Raw genomic sequence first — 25,671 nt, forward strand, 5'->3', positions numbered from 1 at the left:
TCTCCCTTCCCCCAGCCTTCCTGGCAGCTGCCTAACTTGGTTGCACACATGCAACAGAAATACAATGTTAATAAATATTTCTACATGTAATAGAGAAACAAGCAGTAAAAATAGTCATTTGCCATCTGCTGAGATGAGTTGCTAGGAAAAGCAATGACATTTTATGATTCAGTAACTTAACTATCCTTGTGGCTCCTGTAAGGCACATCATAGACAAACAGATTATAAATATCCAGACACATGTCTTGAGAGAAAATGCATTGGTCTCTGAAGCAAATATAAATAACAAATACTGCATCTTCTTTCTGCTAGTGAAGGTCCAGAGCAACACTACTGAATTCTCACTAGAGAAACGGTGTTTCGGAGTTGCAGTTTACAGTCCAAATGTGAGAGAACTGGGCTCAGGACCTCCCAAGGCTTATACTGGGGGAGAGAAAAGTGCAGTAAACAGCAGAAAATAATAATAGTTTATTTACTTCATACCCTTTATATGTCAGGCCCTGTTCTAGGCACTTTGCATATATTAGCTCATCTCTTAGTGGAACATGAGTGCTCATTTTAAGAAGAAAGGGGATAATGCTAGGAATAAAGGTAATTAATTGAAAGCAAAGATGAGTTTTCCATGGAACGTCAGCAAGGGGAAACGAGAGAGGCTACAGAAAACTTAGTCAAGACCTGAGTGTTGTCTTAACAAAAAGGCAGGGTCACACCCTCCAGAGCAATGGAAATAAAAGCAAAAATAAACAAATGGGACCTAACTAAACTCAAAAGCTTTTGCACAAGAAGGAAACTATAAGCAAGGTGAAAAGACAGCGTTCAGAATGGGAGAAAATAATAGCAAATGAAGCAATTGACAAAGAATTAATCTCAAAACATACAAGCAGTTCATGCAGCTCAATACCAGAAAAATAAACGACCCAATCAAAAAATGGGCCAAAGAACTAAACAGACATTTCTCCAAAGATGATATACAGATGGCTAACAAACACATGAAAAGATGCTCAACATCACTCATTATAAGAGAAATGCAAATCAAAACCACAATGAGGTACCATCTCATGCCGGTCAGAATGGCTGCTATCGAAAACTCTGCAAACAAATGCTGGAGAGGGTGCAGAGAAAAGGCAACCCTCTTACACTGTTGGTGGGAATGCAGACTAGTACAGCCACTATGGAGAACAGTGTGGAGATTCCTTAAAAAACTGGAAATGGACTGCCATACGACCTAGCAATCCCACTGCTGGGCATACACACCGAGGAAACCAGAATTGAAAGAGACACATGTACCCCAATGTTCACCACAGCACTACTTGCAATAGCTAGGACATGGAAGCAACCTAGATGTCCATCGGCAGATGAATGGAGAAGAAAGCTGTGGTACATATACACAATGGAATACGACTCAGCTATTAAAAAGAACGTATTTGAATCAGTTCTAGTGAGGTGGATGAAAATGGAGCCTATTATACAGAGCAAAGTAAGTCAGAAAGAAAAATACCAATACAGTGTATTAACGCATATATATGGAATTTAGAAAGATGGTAACAGTGACCCTATATGCAAGACAGCAAAAGAGACACAAATACAAAGAACAAACTTTTGGACTCGGTGGGAGAAGGTGAGGGTGGAATGATTTGAGAGAATAGCATTAAAACATGTATATTACCATAAGTGAAATAGATTACCCATCCAGGTTTGATGCATGAGACAGGACGCTCAGGGCCAGTGCACTGGGATGACCCTGAGGGATGGGATGGGGAAGGAGGTGGGAGGGGGGTTCAGGATGGGGAACACAGGTACACCTGTGGCTGATTCATGTCAATGTATCAGTGGCAAAATTGCAGTGGCAAAAACCACTACAATATTGTAAAGAAATTAGCCTCCAATTAAAATAAATAAATAAATTTTTGGGGAAAAAAAAAAGGCAGGGTCAGCATGTGACTGGTTGATGGGAACAGCTGCCTTGGTACAAGCAGTTCTAGGAGGATACGTATCTGATGTTGCTGGTTCTGTTCAGTGTTAGCATGTTTGCATCCCACCCACCGACAGATATTTTCTTATTCCTTTGCTTTTGAGACAGAAGACTTGAATTCACAACTTGAGTTAAAAACTGGTTAAATATACAGGGCAATTTATGCCCAGCAGACAGAATTATCTGTGAAAGTTATGCTGCTCACACTTCAGGATGGAACAATTACTAAGACTCTGTCTCCTTGCTCTCACGTTCCTCTTCCACTCACCAAGTCATTTTCCTCATGTCAGCCAGGTTATCAGTTCCTGAAACCAACCCAAACCTGTGGCTTTGGAGCTCAGATGACTTTCAGTGACTCCCACTGCTTTCAAAATAAAATCCAAACTCCTTAGCTTGGCATCAGTTCAGTTCAGTTCAGTTCAATTGCTCAGTCATGTCCGACTCTTTGCAACCCCATGGACTGCAGCACGCCAGACCTCCCTGTCCATTGCCAACTCCTGCAGTTTACCCAAACTCATGTCCATTGAGTCGGTGATACCATCCAACGATCTCATCCTCTGTCATCCCCTTCTCCTCCTGCCCCCAGTCCCTCCCAGCATCAAGGTCTTTTCAAATGACTCAACTCTTTGCATCAGGTGGCCAAAGTATTGGAGGTTCTGCTTCAACATCAGTCCTTTCAATGAACACCCAGGACTGATCTCCTTTAGGATTAATTGGTTGGATCTCCTTGCAGTCCAAGGGACTCTCAAGAGTCTTCTCCAACACCACAGTTCAAAAGCATCGTTTCTTCGGCATTCAGCTTTCTTTATAGTCCAACTCTCACATCCATACATGACTACTTGGAAAAACCATAGCCTGATGAGATGGACCTTTGTTGGCAAAGTAATGTCTCTGCTTTTTAGTATGCTATCTAGGTTGGTCATAACTTTCCTTCCAAGGAGTAAGTGTCTTTTAATTTCATGGCTGCAGTCACCATCTGCAGTGATTTTGGAGCCCAAAAATATAAAGTCAGCCACTGTTTGTCCTGTTTCTCCATCTATTTGCCACAAAGTGATGGGACTGGATGCCATGATCTTAGTTTTCTGAATGTTGAACTTTAAGCCAATTTTTTCACTCTCCTCTTTCACTTTCATCATGAGGCCCTTTAGTTCTTCTTCACTTTCTGCCATAAGGGTGGTGTCACCTGCATATCTGAGGTTATTGATGTTTCTCCTGGCAATCTTGATTCCAGCTTGTGCTTCCTCCAGCCCAGCGTTTCTCATGATGTACTCTGCATATAAGTTAAATAAGCAGGGTGACAATATAGAGCCTTGATGTACTCCTTTTCCTATTTGGAACCAGTCTGTTGTTTCATGTCCAGTTCTAATTGTTGCTTCCTGACCTGCATACAGATTTCTCAGGAGGCAGGTCAGGTGGTCTGGTATTCCCATCTCTTTCAGAATTTTCCACAGTTTCTTGTGATCCTCACAGCTTAGCATACAAAGCCCTTAGTCATCTCCAGCCCTTGCATATTTCTTTGTGACCCCTTGTACTATACAGTCCATTGAATTCCCCAGGCAAGAATACTGGAGTGGGTAGCCTTTCCCTTCTCCAGGGGATCTTCCCAACCCAGGGATCAAGCCCAGATCTCCCGCATTACAGGCCGATTCCTAACCAGCTGAGCCAGATTGGAAGCCCTGCATATTTACTTTCCCACAACTCCCTCATACATACCGCTTTGGAATCTTCCTGCCTTTGCATCTGCTATATGTCTTCTTTGAAGACTGCACATCCTCTCCTTCAGGGCCAACAACTTAGTCATCTTTAAAGTTCCTTTCGAGAGTAATGTCCTCTGATAACCCTTCCCCATATCCCAGTTTGGGTAATCTGCCATTCCTTTGTGTTTCTGTACATCTCAGCTCATGTTAATAGGATCAGTATTTAACATACAGTTAAATTACAGTATGTTGTAATAACTTCCTTCCATTACTCTGTGTTCTGTGAGTTCAAGGGCAATATCATTGATCCCTGCCTCCCTAGGACCAGCACCTTAGTAGTCACCTAATAAAGATTTGAATGAAAAGAAGGGGCATGTGACCCTCAGTTTAGGATGACTGGTCAGTCATTGGTCAGGTCTTACAAAATGGCATCAAACTTCTACTGAAGTCAGATTTCATGTTTTCCTTTACAATCAGATATTAGCAGCCAGATTTTCTTGGCCAGAAATGTTGCTGAAATTCCATACTGCAGCACTTTGATCTCTGGGATGATATATCCACAGCATGTGATTATTTGTCTAGATAATTGTGCTTTCCCTTGAGGTTCTAAGAGAAGTTAAAAGAATCAATGGCTTGGTAATTGTACTGTTAATCTTAAAAGGAAATTTGAATGGAAAATATTTTAAAACTGGCTAGAGAAGATAATTACTAGGAGAAGATAATTACTCATTATATATACTGTAACTGGTGCAGATGGAGGTTTCATGCAAAATAAAGCAGTTGATCATTTTTGTCTTTTTAATAACTTCTACTTTCAGATGCAAGTGTAGCAACCTTCAGGGCATAGAGCACAGCCTTCCTTTCAAATGGGACTTTTCATAATTCTGTATCTACACATTGTCTGTGTGTGAAGAGACTGGGGGACATTTCCTTTCTTATAAGCTGCACTGAGGGTTTAACTTAGAATTGATTACCACAGGGACGTTGTCTCGGTACCTCATTAAAGAATATAATGAAAGGAAATATTTTAGCAAAGCAAATAGGACAAGAGAAAACAGATTTTTCTCTCCACAATTTATGAGTTTCTGTACCATTTTCTAACCAATCTTGACTTTTTTTACTCACTTACTTTTTCTGTCCCATAAGGAAATAAATAAAGAATGAAAGATTTATGGGTATTAATAAAATAATAATACTTGTTATACTTTTTCCTGACATTCAGGTTAGTACCAGCAGTGCCACTCCTAATTAATAAATTCTCTTTGCCCATCTTGCAAATTGCTGAACCTGGTCTGGGGACCCCCAAAAGTTCATTCCAGCTCATTTTTCTAGTACTCATGTTGGAATATGTTTTAAGTGTGAGTAACAACCAAAGAAAACCCCAAATCAAATTGCCTTATACAATAAGAAAATTTTATCTTTTTCATAACTTAAGTCTAGAGAGCAGCTTTTGAGGTTGATTCAGTAGCCCAATGATATCAGAAGCCCAGGCTGTTAATGTCATTTCACTCTGTTATTCACCATCTGCTGGTTCACCCTCCGCTTGGTGGCAGAATGGTTGCAGAAGCACCGAGCACCACATCCAGGCCAGCACTGTGTATTTCCTTTAGGATTGAGGAAACTTTTCTCAGAAGTTTCCTAGAGACTGTCTCCTTAAAGCCCTCTGACCAGAATTGAGTCACGTGTCCTTTCCCAAACCAGTCACTGCCAAGGGGAATGATGCTTCTACAGTAACCAACCTAGGTAGAACAGATGGGAAGAGTCAGTCATCAGGACTACAGGCCTTGCGTATTTCTCACTATATAGCCCCCTCCCCAACCCACCCCTAGATATCTTGGCCTCCCATGGTGACCGTTACAAAGCCTGTGCCTGACTGTCAGTAAACCTGCTCTCTTTCTCTCCATACCCTAGGTATCCCCTTCTCCCAGGTCCTCTGCTCCATGGAACTTTCCTTGCCCACTCTCTGTTCTCATCATTTGGCACCTTTGTGAAGGTCACATCTCTCTGACGAGATTCTGAGGTCCTTGGGCATGATGTCTGCTCTTCTGTTTGTTCCTAGTGTACTTTTCAGAGAACCAGAGATCCTGAATTTATTTGTGCCTACCCTTTCTCCAAAATATTAAGACCAGTATAACCCATAGAAGGAAATGTTGTTACATCTTATTGATAAGAAGCCCCTTTGAGAACCGTGTTAGTTCATTCAATCATGCCCAACTCTTTGCGACCACTTGAACTGCAGCCCACCAGACTCCTCTGTCCATGGGGTTTTCCAGGCAAGGATACTAGAGTGGTTTGCCATTTCCTTCTCCAGGGTATCTTCCCCACCCAGGGATCGAACCTGGGTTTCCTGCACTACAGGCAGGTTCTTTATCAACTGAGCTACCAGGGAAGCCCTGGTCCTTAAAATAGAATATTCATCCCTTCTATTATTAGAAAGTAAGAACAATAAAAAGTAAAAATAGCATTCACAATTTATTAATATTCTCTCTTTATCCATTCACTCACGTTCCTTTTTAGCCCTTTTATAAGGGATCATAAACTGAGTTTCTGCATGGTGTGTGCTCACTCAGTCAGTCATGTTTGACTCTTTGCGACCCCATGGACTATAGCCTGCTAGCCTCCTCTGTCCATGGGATTTCCCAGGCAGGAATACTGAGGTAGGTTGCCATTTCCTTCTCTAGGAGATCTTCCTGACCCAGGAATCACACTCGTGCTTCTGTGTCTCCTGCATTGGCAGCCAGATTCTTTACCACTGAACCACCTATGCGTGGTACATAGAGGCTTTAGATGTTCTTAGTTTGACCATCTTTCTAATCCTCTCAGACAGTGATTCTTTCTTCATATTTTTGGGTTGGCCAAAAAGTTAATTCTGGTTCTCCATACCATCTTATGGAAAAACCCAAATGAACATTTTGGCCAACCCAATACATCAGAATTATTGGAGGAGCTTTTTTAAAATGTGCACATTCAGGTGTCATATTTAAGTGTCAGTTGGTCCGAAATAGAGCCCAGTCTGTTTTCATAAAATGAGATTTAGGAGTTTCCCAGGAGACAGTGAGGAATTGCTCTTAGATATCCATACGCCAAATCCTTGGTGATTATTATCAGAATAATTTCAGACTTCTCAGTGTTCTTGTACCAGATAGTTGGCATGTCTTCTTGTTTCTCATTATTTGCTCATCTAACCATGCAGGCTAGGTGCTTGTTTCTGTTTGTTTAGTATCCACCTTCCCTCTTCCCTTTCCTCACCGGGGTCACAAGCATCTCATTTCCCTTCTGTTCCAGATCATTCTGGGCAGTAATGAGGACTGGAGCTCAGTCGTTTTCTATCAAGAGAGTATAGTTTTTCCCAGATCCTGAGCATTGTTTGTCAGCTTCATTTTCTGTAAGCCCTTATGGAATGTCCACTGTTTTATATCCTAGCTTATATAGCAGCAGTCACTGTTGGGAAAACTGAAATTGAAGATCCAGGGGTTCTTATCAAAAATAGTGATTAAGGTATGAGTAGAGCAGTCATTGAGGGGCAAATTAATTTAGCTACATGTTCTCCATCATTAGTGGTAGACTAAGACATTGCTCATCCAAGAAGCGTACTGTTGTGGTTCTTTCTCACTGACACTGTAATCATCTGAGGCTTTTCATCAGCTTCTAAAACATCTGAATACTTTCATGACATTATCATAGACTCGCGGTTCCAGGGATTCTTTTGGCAGACCAGTGCCATGAAGAAAGATAGGTCTCATCTCACTGCCTGGAACCCTGACCTGTCCAACATGACATGAAATGTAGACAACACCTTCTCTATCAGAGGCTGATCACGAACAGGATTTGACTGAATGAATGGGAAAGGAGGGGCAGTGAGTTCACTCACATAGGCTCCCTGCTCCTGCTATTTTTCTTACTTGTGGAGTTATAAAGCTTCCTTGGCTGAAGTCACCTGTTCCATATTAACCACCTCTGTTCTATCTTCAACTTCCTTGGTGGCTCAGCCGGTAGTGTCTGCCTACAATGTGGGAGACCCAGGTTTGATCCCTGGGTCGGGAAGATCCTCTGGAGAAGGAAATGGCAACCCACTCCAGTACTCTTGCCTAGAAAATCCCATAGACAGAGGAGCTCTCTTCTCCTATACCTTCCTGAGGTTTTGCCTTCTGGGCCACCATCTTGCATTTCCAGGAGGTTAGCTATAGCTTGTCATGGATGTAACTATAGGTACTGTGTCAGGGATGCTCTGATTTTGCTCAGGATAAGCATAGTGATAGAATCTCAGATAAATGGTTCCTCACCATTGGTGCTTAAATTATCTTGTTGGCATCAGCTCTGTGAAGTGTCCCAATGTGTATTGTTAACTTGAGGCAGAATATTTGGCAAAGAATGTTTTGGTTCTGTACTCCCAAGTTCTGGGCAAACAAAAGTTGTCCATCCTTTCAGGAGAGCCTAGCTTTGTTGTCTTAAACTTGGTGAGTTTGATTTCTGCCATTGAAGCACTTGGTTCCCCACAGTTCTTTCCCATAGATTCCTTTGATCCTCGAATTATTTAAGTGTTGAAGTTCCCTTCTGACTCCTCCACAGGATGGTTCTTGCTGCCAGTCAATTTGACTGTGCCAGTGCTGGGGCCAGAGAGCAGAGGGACCTAACAAGGTCAACAATTTAGGACCTGTTTACTCTCTGTAACCTGCGGCAGTACAGATGGATTTAACTACATTTATTTCTGTGTATTTTAATACATTCACCTAAACAAGGTTGATGACTTAAAAGCGTCATAAAATGCATAGTACATAAAAAACCATATCTCCGTGTAAGTCTTGCATTCCTAAAGGATCCCCATGTGTGGGCTCAGTTGCTAAGTCGTGTCCTACTCTTTGTGACCCCATGGACTGTAGCCCACCAGGCTCAGCCATAAAAACACTCTAAGTACTTTTCCCGCAGAGATCTGATGCTAAACAGGTGGTTTCACCAGGCTTCATCAGGTGTTTCCAAGCTGTCCTTCTACTTTGTCTAGGATTATATTCCACTATAGTTTACTTGAATATGTGTCTCCATTTTAATTTTCTCTCATTCTTATCATTTGCAGTAAGTTTCTCAAGAGCCCATCTTCTTTCCATCTGCTGATCTTAGATGATTTTACCAAGCAGTGCCATTCCCTTCTGCCTTCCTGTGTGTGTGTATGCGCGCACACATGCCTGCCTGCCTGTCTCAGGCTCTAGGTAAAGTCTTCATGGTACATAGCTTTATTTTAGAATAATTCCACACCTGAGTTAGGGAACCCCAAATCTCTCATCCCAAATCCTATGCTTTGTAAAGTATTAGACTCTTGACTATTCAGCTTTGTCCTAACTGCTCAGGCAGATGAAGTCTGTTTGAATGGAAAACCTTTTTGGAACACACATCAACATTTTAAAATGTCTGCCTAGGTTGCAGTGAAATTTTGAAAAAGCGTGCTCCATTTTATTTTCAATTTTTAAATAGATGTAGGCAAGAGCTGTCTTGTTAGCCCAAATCAAATTTTCATTTACCATCAATGATACTCCAGACCTGAAAAACATAGTCCTGTGTGGGGGAAAGATCTGCAATGGTGAGAAATTCATCTGTAAGAAATGTGATTCCCCATGAAAGTGATAATTAATGCAGTTAGGTGTGTGCAGTATGGTTAGAGGTAGTCTGAGCTTGTGTATATTTACTCTGTCTTTATCAGATAAACAAGTGAAAGTCCTTTACCTAAGTGTTGTTTCCTGCACTAAAATCTACCTTATCACATGTACTTTGGTTATTGAATGTAAAGAACATCCATCTTGATAATCCTATTTTTGTTAATATTCTTTCTGTCTTTTCCAAACAGGGATTGTTCTGTGAAATAGCTAATAAGATCATCACCACCACTATCATTAACACATAAACAAAGCAATGTACAGGGTGTTCTGAGCATTGGAATTCCAAATAATTTTTTAAAGCAAATGGCTTTGCACCTAAGGAACTTGAAGGAGACATCCTCATGCCACTCTATGCTTTCCAAAAGTAGTGGGAGAGAACAACCTACTCTGAGGGTAACATGCGAAGACTCATTTCCTTATCCTCTCAAACCTTAAAAAACAAACATTACTTTCACAGTAACACTTCTAAATTGACTTAGATTTCAGCAAACTGAAAATTGGAGAGTGGAATTTAGTGGCAGGTCTGGTTTTGAACAAGTGTTTGATTTTGCTAATCTTAGCAGTGCTTTTGTAAATTTCCTACCCCAAATTCCTGTCTCATGGGCACACTCAGCCATGAGAACTGAGGGATGGTTTGTGGCTTTGTGAGTGATCAGCTGATAGAATTCGCCATCTTTGAGAGGGAGAAAAATTCAAGCTAGACAAGAATTTATGTGGCAGGTAATTCTCATTTGAAATGTAATTGAATTTCTAACAGCAAATTAATTTCCCTCTGTGTCATTCACAGTAAATAGGTACTTGTCACGTTTTTTCTTCTCTTCCATCTGTTTAGCTTCTATTATCGATGGAAGAAAGTTAGTACTTCCTTTTAGTATTTTGAGTTTTATTTCTGTGCCTTTCCTTGGAGCCTTTGCCTCTCCTAAGCCAGTGTTGGAGTGATGATGAGGGTAAGTATCCCTAGTGTTGTAGAATATTTTTTAATGCGGGTTTGTGTGTGCTGTACTCCGTAGCTGACTCGTGTCCAACTCTTCGCAACCCCATGGACCAAAACCCACCAGGCTCCTCTGTCCATGGGATTTCCCAGGCAAGAATACTGGAGTGGGTTTCCATTTCATCCTCCAGGGAATCTTCCAAACCCAAGGATCGAACCCATGTGTCCTGCATCTCCTGCATTGGCAGGCAGGTTCTTTACTTATTACTGAGCCACCTGGGAAAACCTAATGTATGTTTCCAACTGAGTAAATTTATCATTTTTTTCTTCTCCTTTATAGCTCCATGTTTAATATGTTATGAACCTTTTTATAAACAAAATGAAAAAAAGAGGAAAACCTATTTGGAAACATTGAAAAAGAGCAAAGTAATGGTCATTTTAAAGTGTCTGGTTAGATCACAGTTTGGAAAGATCTGATATTTTAAAGGGCTTCCCTTGTGGCTCAGCTGGTAAAGAATCTGCCTGCAATGCAGGAGACCTGGGTTCGATCCCTGGGTTGGGAAGATCCCCTGGAGAAGGGAAAGGCTACCCACTTCAGTATTCTGGCCTAGAGAATTCCATGGACTGTATAGTCCATGGGGTTGCAAAGAGGTTGGACACGACTGAACGACTTCCACTTTCACTATACCTTAAAACAAAAGTTTTAAACTTTGGATCTGTTGAGGGTAGGGAGACAGTCCTCCCTCTCCTTTTGAAATCTCATTTAGATGTGTGTGTCTCTGTGTGTACGTATGTGCATCTTCTGGTGAAAAGGTTCATAACTTTCACAGGCTTTTTCAAATCTACTACCTTAAAATAGCTATTTGATAACTATAACTTTTATTCTCCTTATTTTAAGATCTGCTCTTTGTCATTTTAAAAACAACTCTCAACATTAGTTAACTCTTTAAATGCTTGTTTTACAGCATATGATCCTTTCTGCAATACATTTTTTTGTTTATTGTCCATGCAAAATTCTATTTCAGATTCTAGGAGGTTTCTCCCTTAAGAATCTGGTTTAAAAGCAAAGGATTTTTAACATAAATGAACTAGGTTTAGCTTTGATTTGTCTTGTATGTGGGAAAATGTATATTTTAGTGCAGTCGTTGATGTGTCATTACATAAAAAATGCATCATTCTTTGCCACGATTGGTTCTTCTCCATTCAATGTTTGTGGTAAGGCTGGTCTTTTTAACCTCTGTAACGGAAATGGAGTGACTCCTGACCTAACAGACTGAGTTATGTATAGTCTTCTGGGAAAGCAGTTAAGCAAAGTACAGATTTTTAAGTTGATGTGTACTCACTGTGCTTTCAAGTTAAGATGGTAAATACCCATGCTTTTTATGTATGTAACTGCTGTTTTCAGAAAAGTATTACCATTGACCTGGGTAAAAAGGACTGCTCTGAAATTTTTAGGAGTTTAAGAATTAGGCCTAAAGTTAATAATCGGTGAAATAAGAGATGTCATATTTTTAAGAAATGAAATCTCTAGTGTTTAAAAACTAATAATATACACATTGGTTTATGCAACTGAAACAATGGCAAGCATTATTTTGTGATTTGATCACAAATTAATTTTTGGCCTTAATGATCTGGCTTGGCCACAAAATTAAATGTTTTTTTCCAACAAGCGTTTGTTAAGTGTTTACTGTGTGCTTAGTAGTAGTCTAGACTACATGCAGGAATAACAAGAGGACCAAAAGCATGATGGTAGACTCCTGGGACTAACTGTTAAGAGCAGAGCAGCATCTAATACTGTCATTGCTTGACCTTTTGTTTTACTTTTATGTCTTTCTAAGTTTGTTTAGGGTCCCTAACTAGACAGTTATACACACCTTTGGAAAGTATAAGTATCCCCAGGCATTATTTTTAAAATATTTCAGTAAAAATATAGGTTGTGCTTCTTCACCAGAGAATATTCTGTTTTGGAGAGCTGAGCATTCTCAGTGGCTCAGAATTTATCCCTCAAATTATATCTTCTCTGTCCCTCTCTTACTTGAACCATTTTGGTTTGAAAATTTTCTGAAATTGATTATATCCTTACAGACATTTTTAAAAATAATGCACAATTCTGTTTATATGACATTCTGGAAAAGCCAAATAGGAACTGGAAAGCCAGATCAGTTGTTGCCAGAGGACAGGGGTGAAGAAGGGATTAACTACAGAGGGGCATAGAGGAATTTGTCCGGGTCATAGAACTAACCTGTATCTCAATTGCAATGGGGATGAAGCGACCACATGTTTGTCCAAACTTGCAAAGCTGTATACTAAAACTTTAGAGTGAATTTTACTGCATGTGAATTATACCTTTAATTTTTTTAAAGAGAAAAACATAGCCAAAGAACTTAGAGCATTTCTTACAGACTTTCTTAAACAATATACTGAACAAAATTTAAGGTTCTTACAGAAAGTTAGGTCTATGCTTATAAGATTATTGTCCCCAGGAAACATAGAGCTATAGGGATGTTTGCTCCAACATTTCAGCTTTTTAAACATTATTTTAAAATCTCTTCTCTTGCTGTAGGAATTTGCCTTTGAGTTACTATGACTTTCTCAAGCAATCCCCATAACTTTATAATCTGACCAGGGCTACTAGGGAGTTTTGTTCAGTTGCTAAGTCGTGTCTGACTCTTTGCTATGCCATAGACGGCAGCATGCCAGGCTCCTCCGTCCTCCACTATTTTCCAGAGTTTGCTCAAATTCATGTCCGTTGAGTCGGTGATGCTATCTGCACATCTCATCCTCTGCTGCCCCCTTCTCCTTTTGCCTTCCATCTTTCCTAGCATCAGGGTCTTTTCCAGTGAGTTGGCGCTTCACATCAGGTAGCCAAAATATTGGAGCTTCAGCTTCAGTGACAATCCTTCTATGAGTATTCAGGGTTGATTTCCTATACGATTGACTGGTTTGATCTCCTTGCAGTCCAAGAGACTCTCAAGAGTCTTTAGCACCACAATTCGAGAGCATCAGTTCTTCGGCACTCTACCTTCATAGTCCAACTCTCACATCCATACATGACTACTGGAAAAACCATAGCTTTGACTGTACAGACCTTCTACTGGGGATATGGTACCCAAACAACCAAATTTAATATTTAGAACATGTGAGAGAAGAGTAAATTGGCCATGGGTTTGGGATTTCTGTATAAGCTAAGTTCATAGATATTATTTTACTTATGGTTTATTTATTTGATTATTTTCTGTTCTCATTAGTTTTCCAGAAACTGTTCTCTTTAGTTTTCCAGAGTGGCTAGATAAGTAAGTTCTGGGTAGATATCTCATTACATACTAATATTTTATGATATTTCTTGGTATTATAAGTATGCTATATTGTACTTTTATTATATTGTTGAAATATGATAAACAGTTACAGAAGCTGAAATTTAAGAAGAACTATCACTTCATACCTGTTTGTTTTTTTTCTCTGCCTTTCCATGAAACTTCATTACTCTATTATAATTATCTACCTTTAGCACTGACCAGATCTCAAACTAATGAAAGTTACAGAAAAAAAGTGTAGTGTTTTAGTTTCTATAATCTTTCTCCATTAAATGTGTATTTAATCCTCACTCGTTTTTTAAGGTTTCCCAAGTGGCTCAGGTGCTTCCCAGGTAGGTCAGATGGTAAGGAATCTGCCTGCCACTGCAGGAGACCCAGGTTCAATCCCTGGGTGGGGAAGGTCTGCTGGAGTAGGGAATGGCAACCGGCTTCAGTATTCTTGCCTGGAGAATTCCATGGACAGAGGAACCTGGAGGGCCACAGTCCCTGGGGTCACAAAAAGTCAGACACGACTGAGCAACTAACACTTTCACTTTCAGGTGGCTCAGTGGTAATGAACCCCCCCTGCCGATGTAGGAGATGCGAGTTTGATCCCTGGGTCAGGAAGATTCCTAGGAGAAGGAAATGGTAACCCACTCCAGTAGTCTTGCCTGGAAAATCAGAGGAACCTGGAGGTCTTACAGTCCATGGAGTAGCAAAGAGTTGGACATCACTGAGTATACACACATACATGCACTTAAAAAAAAAAAAAAATCATTCCAATTTGCTTTAAGGGAGTGGTTTTGAGGAGAAAACTCAATATAGTTGTGTGCACCCGTGGTATCAAGTGAGGAAAAACACTGAAAGGAAAGTGTGTTGGAAGCAAAAGTTCTTGCCAGGGTCTCATGAAGTGTTCCAAGCTACTTTTTCCTTGTTGACTCAAAAGAACAAATAGTAAAGGCGCTGAAGGACCTCACTTCTTTTGGCCCATAGTTATGTATAACAGAGACATGAAACACCAGCTCCAATCCAAGACCTTCAGTGAGTAGTTTGGGGAAAGTGTTATCCATAGCATTGATATTGAAGTCCAAGGAAATCAGGTGGAAAACTAAAGGATCTAGTTGCTCTAGTACATTTCAGCCTTCTGGATTTAAAGAATCCTCCTGCAATTCAGGGGACCCCAGTTCAATTCCTGGGTTGAGAAGATCCACTACAGAAGGGATAGGTTACCCACTCCAGTATTCTTGGGCTTCCCTGGTGGCTCAGCTGGTAAAGAGTCCACCTGCAATGTGGGAGACCTGGGTTCGATCCCTGGGTTGGGAAGATCCCCTGGAGAAGGGAAAGGCTACCCACTCCAGTATTCTGGCCTGGAGAATTCCACGGACTGTATAGTCCGTGGGGTCACAAAAGAGCTGGACACAACTGAGCAACTTTCACTTTCATCCAGCCCATCTACTACCTATTAGAGATCACCATTTCTGCATATTCCTTCTCCTTTAAGATGTACTAGCTACTTAATAGTAAATTCTTTGTTCCTTTCATCTTTATTTACTAGGATCATCCCCATATTCTTTAAAAAATTCTGTATATGCATTAGATTTGCCTTCTCTGGGTCATAAAGTGAGATCGTAGATGCAGGAATAAATATGGACCAATTCCTTTTCTTATGAAATTTATTCATTCATTCAAAAAAGGAGTTTTAATTAATTAAAAATAGTTTTGAATACCAGGTATCCTAGGCTTTGAGTGTCAGATACTCAGAAAACGAGGGTGACATAATCATTGCACTTGCACCGTAAGTCATGCATGCAGCTCACTTCTCTGAGCTTTAGTTTTCTTATCTGTTTCAGGAGAAGGTATCTCACAAAGCTATTGGAAAGCTTAGCTAAGATAATGCATGTGAAAGCATTGTAAAATTATAAAGTGTGGACGTGTTTGTTGTCATGTTTGGTTTAAAAATAGAAGCTGGGAGAATTTTAATCCTGAAACCATTTAGATAACCCAGTTATGAGACTCTGGATAAAGTGAGAAAAACAATGCATGTCAAATGTGATTCATTCCCAGGAGAGTGTTTTGAGATTGTATTGTTAGGAGCCTTGCATCCTAGAAATTATTTCACTGGCGTTTATGTGAAGTGTTATTGGAAATAACATAGCTTCTTTTGACATAACACATTACTATCAGCCTTTGTTAGCACTCATAGTGCATTTTTACTATATCTTATTAATAAGGGTGTATTGAATGAACCCCATGGCAGTGAGAAATATATAAGATGCCATTTTGTAGTTGGTTTCTAGAGTGTCTTTATAGCAGTCTCCCAGTGTTTCTATTTATTGTTTTTCCCTCCCCTCCCTATTTTTGTTTCTATTAGTTCTTTACAGGTAGGAATATTATATGTTCCAGTTTTCCTGAGACAGTCTTAGGTTTTGCCTGTTGTCCTAGCATCCCATCTCTTTATCATTTTAGCATACTTAAAAATGTTCCAATCTGGACCATATGTTATGTGGCCACCTTGGCTCAAGGCATAAGAGAAAATGAGGAAGGAACCAGAAAATTAGTGGAATTGTAAAGATCTGTGGAAACTGATCTCAGAGTGTGGACTTGGTCCAGTAATATCGTGGAATTCAACTTAGAGATTTAAGTCACTGTATTGTGCCTGATTATCAGTTCATATCACAGCAGGGTTCTAGTGAGCTGTTACGACTAGAGCATGTGTTTGTTCACCCAGACTCAGAACAGCAGCTTTTGCACTTGAAAGGTTCTCACTTGGGTATGACTTGTTGGAGCTTGAAGGCTAACATTCCTCCTAAGGGCCCCTCAAGGTTTTCCTTTAGTGTGAACATATGCATTAAGATGGTATTGATCCAGTTTTTGACCATTATTCACCCACAGCAGCCAACCAGTGGGGTTGTAAAACATGTCTATCGCCCCTTCCCCACCTGTATGGCTCTTGTGTTGTGATTAAAGATTCAGCTTAGAGGGACGGGCCCATGTTGCAGCCTCTCTGCCACAGCCTCCTCCCCTTTCAGAGTGAGAAAGTTGGAGCGAAAGGTCCAAAACAGAGAATTCTACAAAGAGAAAGGTGCCATTTTGTGTGTCTACTTGCAATCCCTATTATAATGGAATGATACTCCTTGTCTCTTCCTGCCAGCATTAATATGAATTTTTAAATAAAGGTCAAGGGAAGGGCTTCCTTGGTAGTGGTAAAGAATCCACCTGCCAATGCAGGAGACACAGGTTCAATCCCTGATCCGGGAGGAACCCATATGCCACAGAGCAACTAAACGCATGTGCCACAACTACTGAGCCTGTGCTCTAGAGTCTGGGAGCCACAACTGCTGAAGCCCATGCACCCTGGAGCCCGTGCTCCGCCACAAGAGAAACCACCACGAGAAGCCCGCACACCACAACTAGAGAGTAGCCTCCGCTTGCTATAACTAGAAAAAAAGCCTGTGCAGCAACAGAGATCCAGCACAGCCAAAAATAAAGAAATAAATAATTTTTTTTTAAGTCAAGGAGAGATAGACAGCAGGGACCTATATATATATATCTATATATAGCACAGAGAACTATATTCAATATCTTGTGATAACTTGTAATGGAAAAGAATCTGAAAAAGTACACTTGAAGCTAATACAACCTTGTAAATCAACTATACTTCAATTTTTTAAAAACAGATCAAGAGGATACTTTACTGTTTTAGTGTATGCAGTCCCAGGGTCGTCAAAGCATGGCAGTTTGATCAAGTTCACTGCAAATTTGCTAGTTTAAAAGCAAATGCAAAACAAATAAAAAATACAAATAGTAAACACCTCTGAAACCTTAAAAGGAAAAAAAGCAAATGCATAACTCTGCCATTCTCTGTTGACAGCAGTATTGGACTTTGGGGTTGGGCTGTGTGTTCATTAGGCCTGAAGAAATGTGTATGATTTAAGACTTTGAAAGTGAAGGTGGAAATTCAAAAAATAAAGAAGAATCAGTGGAATGGATCCTTTTACCACTACCCCGTTTCCCTTTGTAGAGAGGCAAATGTGGTACAAAGATCTCCCTTGAAACAGTGCTTCTCGCTTTAATGTGGGACTCTTGTTGAAATGCAGATTCTGGGCAGTAGGTCTGGGCTGAGGGCCTGAGATTCTGCGTTTGTGGTGCTGGTGCTGCGGGACCCCGGGCCACTGCTTGTCTAGTGAATTGTTGGGAAGTGAGTGCTGAGATGGGTTCTGACTCTGGAGGTCACTCTTGCACCGCAGTGACTCAGGCAGGAGCGCCCCTCCTCTGTCAGGAGGTGCTGTGTTTTAGTGGGAGGTTAGAGCAAGAGGAGCTGTCTGGACACTTAGGGCTTAAACACTGTTCCCTGTCTCCTTAAAAAGAACCCTTGAGGTATCCCCTACAGAGGCCCAATGTTCCTGCTAGTGAGAAGAATAAAGAAATATACATTGCATGGGCTTGGGATGCCAGGAACTGGCTCCTTTTATATCTATTAAGGGTTATGAGGAAAGGAGTAGGGAGCAAAAGATTAGGAAAATAAATAGAAAATTAGAGGAAATTCAGAAAAGGAAAGTTCCATCCCCTCCTGCCTCTTTCATAGGTAAAAGCTGTGATGTGCCTTCCTCTCCGAACTTCTCTAAATAAAGACACAGACCTCTACTGACTAGTTTGTTTGACTATATTCTGGCTATTTAACTTATTTTACAAAATGTCCTTCATCTACAAAAGAAGGATTTAGATGGTTTTATCAGAGCCTTTTCTATTGTAAAGCATAGCAACTAAGAGTTTTATGATCATACAGTACTATATATAAAATATACATGTGTCTTTAACACTATAGTTTTATTTCTGCAAGTGCACCTCCAAAATAAATGTTGTTAGTACATATAAATTTTGTATTTCCCCCACATATTCCTGGTTCTCTTTCTTTTAAAAAGTCTACTTTTGTTTCATAACTTCAAAAGTTTTTTTTATGTTAACCTGTAATTGGCTGTATAAATTTCTGCTCCATAATGGTAATTTAAGGAATCTGGTCTCACTGTTCCAGCAATAGCTAGAACTTTCTTCTCTGCTTTACCAGCATTCTCTCTTAAGCATCTACTTGTTTTGGGGATGTGTGTGCATTAGATACCTCTTCTGAGAGGGTGAAGGAGTCTTTGTTCCAGAAGGTAATTTGGGTCCAGCCGTAACTGTGTTCCTTCAACATCATGACCCCTTCAGTCTTAGGACAGAAGTCTGGAATTTATTCTCATCTCTGTTCTGACTAATTGGTTACATACCAAGACCCATATCATGTGGTAGTCAGGCATTTCTCATCCTCAGACTTCTGAATGAAAGAATTCATTTTTTCTATAAATTTACCCTCAGAGACAGTGTTGAGTTTTATAAAAGATAAATCACTCTGAGCCAAGGATGAAGAATGAACGTAGAATTCCATATTGAGCAACTAAAATTGTTGTTATTAAATACAAACTTAGTGAAAACATATTACTTGTGTACAGAGAGATTTTAAATACATTGAGTTGAGGGTGTGTTTCTGTACTGAAAACAAGAAACTTAGGTCGGCATGGAGTCCAATTTCATTGACCGTCCCACAAAGCTTTGGTGAGAGTTTTAATTGGCACCTTTCTGCAGGGCAGCCTGACATTATCCATCAGAATGTGCAGGCTCATCCTTTTCTTCTCACAAATCTACTTCTTGGAATTGATTCACAGCAAATTATTGAATAAGTACACTAAGCTGTATGTAAAAATATGTTCCTCAAAGAGTTTGTAATAGGAAAAAATTAGAATCTGAATACTCAAAAATAAAGGTCAAATATAGCATAAATATGAAAGAGGATGCTATGCAGCTATCAAAAGAAGAGATATATTAATAGGTGTGTGTGTAAGTTACTCCGTCGTATTTGACTCTGCTACCCCATACAGTCCATGGAATTCTCTGGGCCAGAATACCGGAGTGGGTAGCTGTTCCCTTCTCCAGGATATTAATCCTGGAGCCAGACATCCTGGAATGCGAAGTCAAGTGGGCCTTAAGAAGCATCACTACAAACAAAGCTAGTGGAGGTAATGGAATTCCAGTTGAGCCATTTCAAATCCTAAAAGAGGATGCTGTGAAAGTGCTGCACTGTATATGCCAGCAAATTTTGGAAAACTCAGCAGAGGCCACAGGACTGGAAAAGGTCAGTTTTCATTCCAATCCCAAAGAAAGGCAATGCCAAAGAATGCTCAAACTACCACACTTTGGCACTCATCTCACAGGCTAGTAAAGTAATGCTCAAAATTCTCCAAGCCAGGCTTCAGCAATACATGAACTTCCAGATGTTCAAGCTGGATTTCAAAAAGGCAGAGGAACCAGAGATCAAATTGCCAACATCCGCTGGATCATTGAAAAAGCAAGGGAGTTCCAGAAAAACATCTACTTCTGCTTTATTGACTTAGCCAAAGCGTTTGACTGTGTGGATCACAAGAAACTGGAAAATTCAAGAGATGGGAATACCAGACCACCTGACCTGCCTCCTGAGAAGTCTGTATGCAGGTCAAGAAGCAACAGTTAGAACTGGACATGGAACAACAGACTGGTTCCAAATAGGAAAAGGAATATGTCAAGGCTGTATACTGTCACCCTGCTTACTTATATGCAGAGTACATCATGAGAAATGCTGGGCTGGATGAAGCACAAGCTGGAATCAAGATTGCTGGGAGAAATATCAATAACCTCAGATATACAGATGACACCACCCTTATGGCAGAAAGTGAAGAACTACTAAAGAGCCTCTTGATGAAAGTGAAAGAGGAGAGTGAAAAAGTTGGCTTAAAGCTCAAAATTCAGAAAACTAAGATCTTGGCATCTGGTCCCGTCACTTCATGGCAAATAGATGGAGAAACAGTGGAAACAGTGGCAGACTTTATTTTGGGGGGGCTCCAAAATCACTGCAGATGGTGACTGCAGCCATGAAATTAAAAGACCCTTACTCTTTGGGAGAAAAGTTATGACCAACCTAGATCACATATTAAAAAGCAGAGACATTACTTTGCCAACAAAGGTCCGTCTAGTCAAGGTTATGGTTTTTCCAGTATTCATGTATGGTTGTGAGAGTTGGACTATAAAGTTGAGCACCGAAAAATTGATGTTTTTGAACTGTGATGTTGGAGAAGACCCTTGAGAGTCCCTTGGACTGTCAGGAGATCCAACCAGTCAATCCTTAAGGAAATGAGTATTGAATATTGATTGGAAGGACTGACGTTGAAGCTGAAACTCCAGTACTTTGGCCACCTGATGCAAAGAGCTGACTCATTTGAAAAGACCCTGATGCTGGGAAAGATTGAAGGCAGGAGGAGAAGGGGACGACAGAGGATGAGATGGTTGGATGGCATCACTGACTCAATGGACATGAGTTTGAGTAAACCCTGGGAGTTGGTGATGGACAGGGAAGCCTGGTGTGCTGTAGTCCATGGGGTCACAAAGAGTTGGACATGACTGAGTGACTGAACTGAACCTGTAAAAGATGGCAATAATGTTAAAATAAAAAAATAACATATTTGGAGAAAAATATAAAAGTACACCCATGTGTATGTGAGCACAGAGAAGAATTAGGAAGCTATATAGCAAAATGTTGATAGTAATGAAATTACAGCTGATTTTCCTCTTTCTCAAACTTTTATTGTTGGAAATTTAGTACTATTACATTGAGGAGGGTAAAGATAACTTAATTTGAAAGTTGCAGAAAAAAGCAGCCACTCTGGGACTGAATTGGAGGAGAAATGAGAGCCCTGCTGTTGCAGCAACCCTTTGATGTTGATTGGCAGGAGTTCTTTGACTGGCCTTTGCTGTACCAGGAAGAACTTGGGAGGCCGTGGGGGCCTGTGAGACGAGATCCCTGTCCTGCTGACCTATGCACAAGGTCCCCTTCAGCCTTACCCTGTCTGGCAATATCAGCCCTAGGGAGCCTCACATGCTCCTTTGGGTCCAGGATTTAGAAGAACAGAATTACTGAATTTCTGTCAGGTCTGGAAGTGTCTGTAGGGCTGTCCAAGTCCAGCTATGAAGAACTGGAGGTCTAGAGTGTATAAGTAACTTTCTCATAGCCCTGGAGGTATTTCGAGCCCAAGTCGAGATGAAGACACAGTTCCCAGGCTCCTTGTCTTGGACTGCTGTATAGCTTATGCCCGAATTCTGCTGCTGTGGATGAGTCACCAGTTCTCACAAGCAGCTTTAAAGGCCAGAGGAAAAGAGGTTTCCAGGTAAGGGGATCAGTTTTCTCTTGTAACTTAGGACATTAACTTCTTAGACCTTTTGTCCAGATCTGTGTCCTGTGAAATATATGAAAATTCAGGGCTTCTTGACTTTCCTTGGGTCCCGGCCTCTTTGGGATGCCTCATAAAGCCTCAGAACCTCTCTCTTGAACAATGTAGGTTTGCTAGAAACCACAAAACTTTGCATTTGGCTTAGGGGTTTCAAAAGCTGTCTGAGACTTGTTGCTTTATTGTCAATGTTATCTTGTGTTCTCTACGTTTTCAAGTAAGTTCTCTTGCTTTTGAACACAGTGAGACTATGAACTGGTTTTCATACCTTTGCATTAAACTTGTTTCTTTTTTAAAAATTTATTTATTTATTTTAATTGGAGACTAATTACTTTACAATATTGTGGTGGTTTTTACCATACATTGACATGAATCAACCATGGGTGTACATCCCGAACCCCCCTCCCAGCTCCCTCCCCATCCCATCCCTCTGGGTTGTCCCAGTATACTGGCTTTGAGTACCCTGTTTCACTTACTGAACTTGGACTGGTGATCTATTTCACATATGGTAATAACATGTTTCAGTGCTATTCTCTCAAATCTTCCCACCCTCGCCTTCTCCCACAGCGTCCAAAAGTCTGTTCTTTATATCTGTGTCTCTTTTGCTATCTTGCATATAGGGTCATCATTACGATCTTTCTAAATTCCATATATATGCATTAAACATGTTTCTGAGAGAACAACAGTCTGGAAAGAGAGAAAGAAAGGACAGGAACTAGGAAGATCTGGCCATCTCACCGCATTAGCCATTTGTTTTGTTTCCTGTTACTGCTGGATTTGTCTTTCCAATAAAAGTGAAATTTTATGTTATTTTTAAAATCTCCTACCATACTAGCGTAACTGGTTTCATTCTAGCAGTGCACTCTGCTCTGTTCCTGTCCAGGTGAATAATTCATGATGACAACCAAAGACTGTCTTCAGTGTGTTCTTTCATGCTGTTCTTTGGAAGAGGACAGTCCCTTCCATGAGAAAGACACAGACAGGGCCCCAGATGAGGCTAGAACTTCTCACCAAAACCTACGTGTCTGAAAAAGAGCAGGCAGTTTCCACTTATAATACTTTAGAGTTTTGAAAATAGCCTGGTGCCATGATTTTCACATTAGCTGGAGGAGTTGTGAACATGCTGACCACTGGACCCACCTGAAGACTTTCTGATTTGGTGGGGCCCAAGGATATGCATTTCTTGTTCCCAGGTGATGCTGGCATGGGTGGTCCAGGGCCACACTTTGATGAACAGTGACCTAGGGAGTAGAAGTCTGTAAGGCAGTGTGTTTTCCAACCTTTTCTGATAACAAGAACCACTTGGATGTGTGTGAAGGATATACATTTCAACTCCATTCCAGACTCACTGAAGCAGAATCTCTGGGGAGTGTTGGGATGCTGCATTTTCAGACTTGGGGAACTACTATTGCTATCAGGTAAACACCCTGCAGATCACCAGGGGACAGTAGAATTTACCTACCATTCAGCCACGGTTCCTCCATCCATTGCATGTTTGACCCTATGATGCCCTCAGCCCCTAGACATGTATCTATCTGTCTTCATTCTCATTTTAAATTGATTTTTATGCCATCTTTATAAAACATATTTTTATTTCAGGTGTTCAATAAATGGTGTAAAAGAGACACTAGAACACCTGCCTTCTGAGAACTCTGAGGTTTTATTGAGTTCTCTTTCTGTAAAGACAGTTACAGTCTTGGTGCATGCGCGCGTGTGTGTGACTGTGAGCAAAGCAGGGGGCTGGAAGGAGGGTAGGAAGAAAGAAATGTGCATTTCTGTGAAGTTCCCTGGTAATTTAGCTGGTCCGGGGTCACACTTTGAGAACCACTTAAATAGACCAGTGACTCAAACATAGCACATTGGCATCGCCTAGTGAAAGTGAAGTCGCTCAGTTGTGTCCGACTTTTTGCGACCCCATGGACTATAGCCTGCCAGGCTCCTCTGCCCATAGGATTCTCCAGGCAAGAATATCGGAGTGGGTTGCCATTTCCTTCTCCAGGGGATCTTCCCAACCCAGGGATCGAACCTGGGTCTCCTGCATCACAGGCAGACGCTTTATCCTCTGAGCCACCAGGGAAGGAAGGTCTCCTTAAAAAATACTTCTGTCTGGGCCCCAACCCTACAGAGTACTTCATGGATAATTATTACCATAATTAACACCATATCACCATATAATTACCAGTCATGTACTTGGACCTGTATAATAACTCCAGTGCTGTGGGTCCCTTGGGATACAAGGTAACCTATTCAGAAGCATAAGGCCTGATGGGTAAAATAGGGCTAAGCCAGTGCCTCTCCCACATCAGTGTGTGTACGAATCACCTGGGTTGCTTCTTAGGATGCAGATTCTGATTCAGTATATCTTCAGTGGGGTCCAAGATTCTACTTTTTTAAAGAAGTCACACAGATGCTGCTGCTCTTGACATGGGTACCACACTTTGAGTAGCAAGGGGCTTAGAAAATATTGACCAACACATGTAAATGTCCATCAACACAAGCGTTATTTTTTTAAAATAGTGTAGAACAAATAGAAACACAGTTGCCAGACATTTTAAATTAAAAATAAAGCTATTGTGCCATTAATGAACTTTTCTTTTCCCTTGATGGCTAGAAATTTTTGTTTTTGTTTCTCTCTAATACTATCTGTAGTTTCAAATGTTTGTGAATTAACTTTGCTTTAGTATGATAGACATATACTATCAGGTCTTTTGTCCCCCCAAGTCTGGATCTCATTGTTCCCTGTCTTTCTGAATTTGGGATCTTGCTCTCTACCTCATTGTCTCAGACTCTGCCCAATTGGTATTATTACGCAGAAACCTAAATGTTCATTAGTGCCCCAAGGCCCCTCATTTCAGAAGCTGATGGTATTTGGCTGCAAAGTGCTGCTAGATTGCACACTTCGTGAGCCAGACTTCTTGGTACATGGCTTCAGTTTGTTTTTGGCCTGAGCCCAACCTTTCTGCCCTGGGTGAGGGGTGAAGCCTTTTCTCTGGTGGGTTCCATGCTCTGTTACTTTTCCTAGCATGATGGAGTTGAGACATTGCTGTCCGAGTCTTTTAGAAGGGGGAATGGAGATGCTCAAGAAGGAAGAGGCAGGACCTTAAATGAGGAGAAAGGGTTTTAAGTCTTTGTCGTGGAGTCGGCTTCCCTTGGCCTGTTGCATTTCCCAGCTGAATGTGGCAGAAGTGTTAGGTGATTGATGGCTTCTGAATTGGCACTGAAAGGAGCATCTCTGACTTCTCCCCATTTGAATTTGGTGGGAATAACCCCAGGAGTCCACAGTTCCCATGCTGACAAGAGGACAAAGATCTTCCTCCTGGGTGTGACCTGAGACCGGTCAGGCTGTCACTACACTGCTGTTACCCGGAGCATCCCTCAGTAGAATGGAACACCAGCAGGAAACAGGGATTCTCAGCCATTTCCCAGTTTTAAATGAAATCTCCACGGCGATGCCAACACCCCCACCATGCGTAAACTAGAATTTGCCCTCAAGCATGGGTAGATGAACATCAGCTAGATTTTTGCACAGTCATGAAAGCAGTCTGCTTATCCCAGCTGGAAAGCCTGAAACAATAAAATAGCAGAGAATGTTCTGAGTCTATATTAAAAATATAAAAGCATAAATGAGATTTATTTCAGCTGAAGGAAAGCAGTATTCCAGCCTTACTGGAATAGCTTGAATGGCCTGTTTAGAGCAACTTGAACTTGACTGTGAATGAGGTACAGTAGATACTAGTGCTGTCTTTTTACATCTCTGGATTCGGTTTCTGGTTCCAGCTTTTCCCATAACCGTTTTCAGTTGAAGTGCATATGCTGTATTGATAACACAGTTTAACTTTTGA

At 40.9% G+C, this 25,671-nt stretch overlaps 1 protein-coding gene and 1 non-coding gene across 2 annotated transcripts in view; one reads left to right on the top strand and one right to left on the bottom strand.

The window, feature by feature from the left end:
- Nucleotides 1-25,671, top strand: part of KANK1 (KN motif and ankyrin repeat domains 1) — a 213,263-nt gene that overhangs the window by 117,081 nt on the left and 70,511 nt on the right. The gene's annotated exons all lie outside the window — the stretch shown is intronic.
- On the bottom strand, nucleotides 23,835-23,906 carry TRNAH-GUG. The gene has a single exon. It is a non-coding gene; the product is annotated as a tRNA-His (tRNA).

The sequence above is a fragment of the Cervus canadensis genome, chromosome 14 (assembly GCF_019320065.1).
Source record: "Cervus canadensis isolate Bull #8, Minnesota chromosome 14, ASM1932006v1, whole genome shotgun sequence".
Lineage (NCBI taxonomy): Eukaryota > Metazoa > Chordata > Mammalia > Artiodactyla > Cervidae > Cervus > Cervus canadensis.